The 6,000-nt window shown below is 41.8% G+C and overlaps 1 protein-coding gene across 1 annotated transcript in view; it reads left to right on the plus strand.

Annotated features, from left to right (window-relative positions):
* Positions 1–6,000, plus strand: part of LOC139753907 (ATPase family gene 2 protein homolog B-like) — a 195,102-nt gene that overhangs the window by 178,331 nt on the left and 10,771 nt on the right. The gene's annotated exons all lie outside the window — the stretch shown is intronic.

Consider the following 6,000-nt stretch of genomic DNA (forward strand, 5'->3'; position numbering starts at 1 on the left):
GGGCTAGAAACCCTCCCCTCCTTGTATTTTAACTTTCTAAAAGGGGAAACAGAAGAAGGAGTCACGTAGGGAGTACTCATCCTCCTCGAAGGCTCAGATTGGGGTGTCTAAATGTGTGTGGATGTAACCAGGATGAGAAAAAAGGAGAGATAGGTAGTATGTTTGAGGAAAGGAACCTGGGTGTTTTGGCTCTGAGTGAAACGAAGCTCAAGGGTAAAGGGGAAGAGTGGTTTGGGAATGTCTTGGGAGTAAAGTCAGGGGTTAGTGAGAGGACAAGAGCAAGGGAAGGAGTAGCACTACTCTTGAAACAGGAGTGGTGGGAGTATGTGATAGAGTGTAAGAAAGTAAACTCTAGATTGATATGGGTAAAACTGAAAGTTGATGGAGAGAGATGGGTGATTATTGGTGCATATGTAACTGGGCATGAGAAGAAAGATCATGAGAGGCAAGTGTTCTGGGATCAGCTGAATGAGTGTGTTAGTGGTTTTGATGCATGAGACCAGGTTATAGTGATGGGTGATTTGAATGCAAAGGTGAGTAATGTGGCAGTTGAGGGAATAATTGGTATACATGGGGTATTCAGTGTTGTCAATGGAAATGGTGAAGAGCTTGAAGATTTATGTGCTGAAAAAGGACTGATGATTGGGAATACCTGGTTTAAAAAGCGAGATATACATAAGTATATGTATGTAAGTAGGAGAGATAGCCAGAGAGCGTTATTAGATTATGTGTTAATTGATAGACGCGCGAAAGAGAGACTTTTGGATGTTAATGTGCTAAAATGCTAAAAGGTGCAACTGGAGGGATGTCTGATCATTATCTTGTGGAGGCGAAGGGGAAGATTTGTTTGGGTTTTCAGAAAAGAAGAGAGAATGTTGGGGTGAAGAGAGTGGTGAGAGTAAGTGAGCTTGGGAAGGAGACTTGTGTGAGGAAGTACCAGGAGACACTGAGTACAGAATGGAAAAAGGTGAGAACAAACGAGGTAAGGGGAGTGGGGGAGGAATGGGAGGTATTTAGGGAAGCAGTGATGGCTTACGCAAAAGATGCTTGTGGCATGAGAAGCGTGGGAGGTGGGCAGATTAGAAATGGTAGTGAGTGGTGGGATGAAGAAGTAAGATTATTAGTGAAAGAGAAGAGAGAGGCATTTGGCCAATTTTTGCAGGGGAATAATGCAAATGAGTGGGAGATGTATAAAAGAAAGAGGCAGGAGTTCAAGAGAAAGGTGCAAGAGGTGAAAAAGAGGGCAAGTGAGAGATGGGGTGAGAGAGTATCATTATATTTTAGGGAGAATAAAATGATGTTTTGGAAGGAGTTAAATAAAGTGCGTAAGACAAGGGAATAAATGGGAACTTCAGTGAAGGGGGCTAATGGGGAGGTGATAGCAAGTAGTGGTGATGTGAGAAGGAGATGCAGTGAGTATTTTGAAGGTTTGTTGAATGTGTTTGATGATAGAGTGGCAGATATAGGGTGTTTTGGTCAAGGTGGTGTGCAAAGTGAGAGGGTTAGGAAAAATGATTTGGTAAACAGAGAAGAGGTAGTAAAAGCATTGCCGAAGATGAAAGCCGGCAAGGCAGCGGGTTTGGATGGTATTGCAGTGGAATTTATTAAAAAAGGGGGTGACTGTATTGTTGACTGGTTGGTAAGGTTGTTTAATGTATGTATGATTCATGGTGAGGTGCCTGAGGATTGGCGGAATGCTTGCATAGTGCCATTGTACAAAGGCAAAGGAGATAAGAGTGAGGGCTCAAATTACAGAGGTATAAGTTTGTTGAGTATTCCTGGTAAATTATATGGGAGGGTATTGATTGAGAGGGTGAAGGCATGTACAGAGCACCAGATTGGGGAAGAGCAGTGTGGTTTCAGAAGTGGTAGAGGATGTGTGGATCAGGTGTTTGCTTTGAAGACTGTATGTGAGAAATACTTAGAAAAGCAAATGGATTTGTATGTAGCATTTATGGATCTGGAGAAGGCATATGATAGAGTTGATAGAGATGCTCTGTGGAAGGTATTAAGAATATATGGAGTGGGAGGCAAGTTGTTAGAAGCAGTGAAAAATTTTTATCAAGGATGTAAGTCATGTGTACATGTAGGAAGAGAGGAAAGTGATTGGTTCTCAGTGAATGTAGGTTTGCGGCAGGGGTGTGTGATGTCTCCATGGTTGTTTAACTTGTTTATGGATGGGGTTGTTAGGAAGGTGAATGCAAGAGTGTTGGAAAGAGGGGCAAGTATGAAGTCTGTTGTGGATAAGAGAGCTTGGGAAGTGAGTCAGTTGATCTTTGCTGATGATACAGCGCTGTTAGCTGATTCGTGTGAGAAACTGCAGAAGTTGGTGACTGATTTTGGTAAAGTGTGAAAGAAGAAAGTTGAGAGTAGATGTGAATAAGAGCAAGGTTATTTGGTACAGTAGGGTTGAGGGTCAAGTCAACTAGGAGGTAAGTTTGAATGGAGAAAAACTGGAGGAAGTGAAGTGTTTTAGATATCTGGGAGAGGATTTGGCAGCGGATGGAACCATGGAAGCGGAAGTGAATCATAGGGTGGTGGAGGGGGAGAAAATTCTTGGAGCCTGGAAGAATGTGTGGAAGTCGAGAACATTATCTCGGAAAGCAAAAATGGGTATGTTTGAAGGAATAGTGGTTCCAACAATGTTGTATGGTTGCAAAGCGTGGGCTATGGATTGAGTTGTGCGGAGGGTGGATGTCCTGGAAATGAGATGTTTGAGGATAATATGTGGTGTGAGGTGGTTTGATCGAGTAAGTAATAATAGGGTAAGAGAGATGTGTGGTAACAAAAAGAGTGTGGTTGAGAGGGCAGAAGAGAGTGTTTTGAAATGGTTTGGTCACATGGAGAGAATGAGGGAGGACATATTGACCAAATTGGAGGTGGAAAGATGGAGTGAAAAAGATTTTGAGTGATCAATGCCTGAACATGCAGGAGGGTGAAAGGGGTGCAAGGAATAGAATGAATTGCAAAGATGTGGTATACCGGGGTCGACGTGCTGTTAATGGATTGAACCAGGGCATGTGAAGCGTCTGGGGTAAACCATGGAAAGTTGTGTGGGGCCAGGATGTGGAAAGGGAGCTGTGGTTTCGGTACATTATTACATGACAGCTAGAGACAGAGTGTGAACGAATGTGGCCTTTGTTGTCTTTCCGTGCGCTACCTCGCACACATGAGGGGGAAGGGGGTTGTTATTCCATGTGTGGCGAGGTGTCAATGGGAATGAATAAAGGCCGACAGTATGAATTATGTGTACATGTGTATATATGTATATGTCTGTGTGTGTATATATATGTATGCGTTGAGATATATAGGTATGTATATTTGCATGTGTGGACATGTATGTATATACATGTGTATGTGGGTGGGTTGGGCCATTCTTTCATCTGTTTCCTTGCGCTACCTCGCTAACGCGGGAGATAGCGACAAAGCAAAATGATAATAATAATAGTTATATATATATAATAAATAAAGTAAATAAAGGTAAATAAAGTGCCTAAGACAAGGGAGCAAATGGGAACTTCAGTGAAGGGCGCAAATGTGGAGGTGATAACAAGTAGTGGTGATGTGAGAAGGAGATAGAGTGAGTATTTTGAAGGTTTGTTGAATGTGTTTAATGATAGAGTGGCAGATATAGGGTGTCTTGGTCGACGTGGTGTGCAAAGTGAGAGGGTTAGGGAAAATGATTTGGTAAACAGAGAGGAGGTAGTAAAAGCTTTGCGGAAAATGAAAGCCGGCAAGGCAGCAGGTTTGGATGATATTGCAGTGGAATTTATTAAAAAAGGGGGTGACTGTATTGTTGACTGGTTGGTAAGGTTAAATAATATATGTATGACTCATGGTGAGTGCCTGAGTATTAGCGGAATGCGTGCATAGTGCCATTGTACAAAGGCAAAGAGGATAAGAGTGAGTGCTCAAATTACGGAGGTATAAGTTTGTTGAGTATTCCTGGTAAATTATATGGGAGGGTATTGATTGAGAGGGTGAAGGCATGTACAGGGCATCAGATTGGGGAAGAGCAGTGTGGTTTCAGAAGTGGTAGAGGATGTGTGGATCAGGTGTTTGCTTTGAAGACTGTATGTGAGAAATACTTAGAAAAGCAAATGGATTTGTATGTAGCATTTATGGATCTGGAGAAGGCATATGAGAGAGTTAATAGAGATGCTCTGTGGAAGGTATTAAGAATATATGGAGTGGGAGGCAAGTTGTTAGAAGCAGTGAAAAGTTTTTATCGAGAATATAAGGCATGTGTACGTGTAGGAAGAGAGGAAAGTGATTGGTTGTCAGTGAATGTAGGTTTGCGGCAGGGGTGTGTGATGTCTCCATGGTTGTTTAATTTGTATATGGATGGGGTTGTTAGGGAGGTGAATACAAGAGTTTTGGAAAGAGGGGCAAGTATGAAGTCTGTTGTGGATGAGAGAGCTTGGGAAGTGAGTCAGTTGTTGTTCGCTGATGATACAGCACTGGTGGCTGATTCATGTGAGAAACTGCAGAAGCTGGTGAATGAGTTTGGTAAAGTATGTGAAAGAAGAAAGTTAAGAGTAAATGTGAATAAGAGCAAGGTTGTTAGGTACAGTAGGGTTGAGGGTCAAGTCAATTGGGAGGTAAATTTGAATGGAGAAAAACTGGAGGAAGTAAAGTCTTTTAGATATCTGGGAGTGGATCTGGCAGCGGATGGAACCCTGGAAGCGGAAGTGAATCATAGGGTGGGGGAGGTGGCGAAAATCCTGGGGGCATTGAAGAATATGTGGAAGTCAAGAACATTATCTCATAAAGCAAAATTGGGTATGTTTGAAGGAATAGTGGTTCCAACAATGTTGTATGGTTGCGAGGCGTGGGCTATGGATAGAGTTGTGCGCAGGAGGATGGATGTGCTGGAAATGAGATGTTTGAGGACAATGTGTGGTGTGAGGTGGTTTGATCAAGTAAGTAATGTAAGGGTAAGAGAGATGTGTGGAAATAAAAAGAGCGTGGTTGAGAGAGCAGAAGAGGGTGTTTTGAACTGGTTTGGGCACATGGAGAGAATGAGTTAAGAAAGATTGACCAAGAGGATATATGTGTCGGAGTTGGAAGGAACGAGGAGAAGTGGAAGACCAAATTGGAGGTGGAAAGATGGAGTGAAAAAGATTTTGAGTGATCGGGGCCTGAACATGCAAGAGGGTGAAAGGCGGGCAAGGAATAGAGTGAATTGGATCGATGTGGTATACCGGGGTTGATGTGCTGTCAGTGGATTGAATCAGGGCATGTGAAGCGTCTGGGGTAAACCATGGAAAGTTGTGTGGGGCCTGGATGTGGAAAGAGAGCTGTGGTTTCAGGCATTAGTGCATGACAGCTGAAGACTGAGTGTGAACGAATGGGGCCTTTGTTATCTTTTCCTAGCACTACCTCGCACACATGAGGGGGGTGCGGATGGTATTCCATGTGTGGCAAGGTGGCGATAGGAATGAATAAAGGCAGACAGTGTGAATTGTGTGCATGGGTATATATGTATGTGTCTGTGTGTGTATATATATGTGTACATTGAGATGTATAGGTATGTATATTTGCGTGTGTGGACGTGTGTGTTTATACATGTGTATGCGGGTGAGCCATTTCTTTCTCCTCTTTCCTTGCGCTACCTTGCAAACGGGGGAGACAGCGACAAAACAAGAAAAAAAAAATTATATATATGTATATATATATATATATATATATATATATATACATATATATATATATATATGTGTATATGTGTATATATTTATATATATATATATATATATATATATATATATATATATATATATATACATGTGTATGGGGGGGGGGGTTGGGCCATTTCTTTCGTCTGTTTCCTTGCGCTACCTCGCAAACGCATGAGACAGCGACAAAGTATAAAAAAAAAAAAAAAAAAAAATATATGTATATATATATATATATATATATATATATTTTTTTTTTTTTTTTTTTTTTATACTTTGTCGCTGTCTCATGCGTTTGCGAGGTAGCGCAAGGAAACAGACG

This window comes from Panulirus ornatus, chromosome 16 (genome assembly GCF_036320965.1).
Source record: "Panulirus ornatus isolate Po-2019 chromosome 16, ASM3632096v1, whole genome shotgun sequence".
NCBI lineage: Eukaryota > Metazoa > Arthropoda > Malacostraca > Decapoda > Palinuridae > Panulirus > Panulirus ornatus.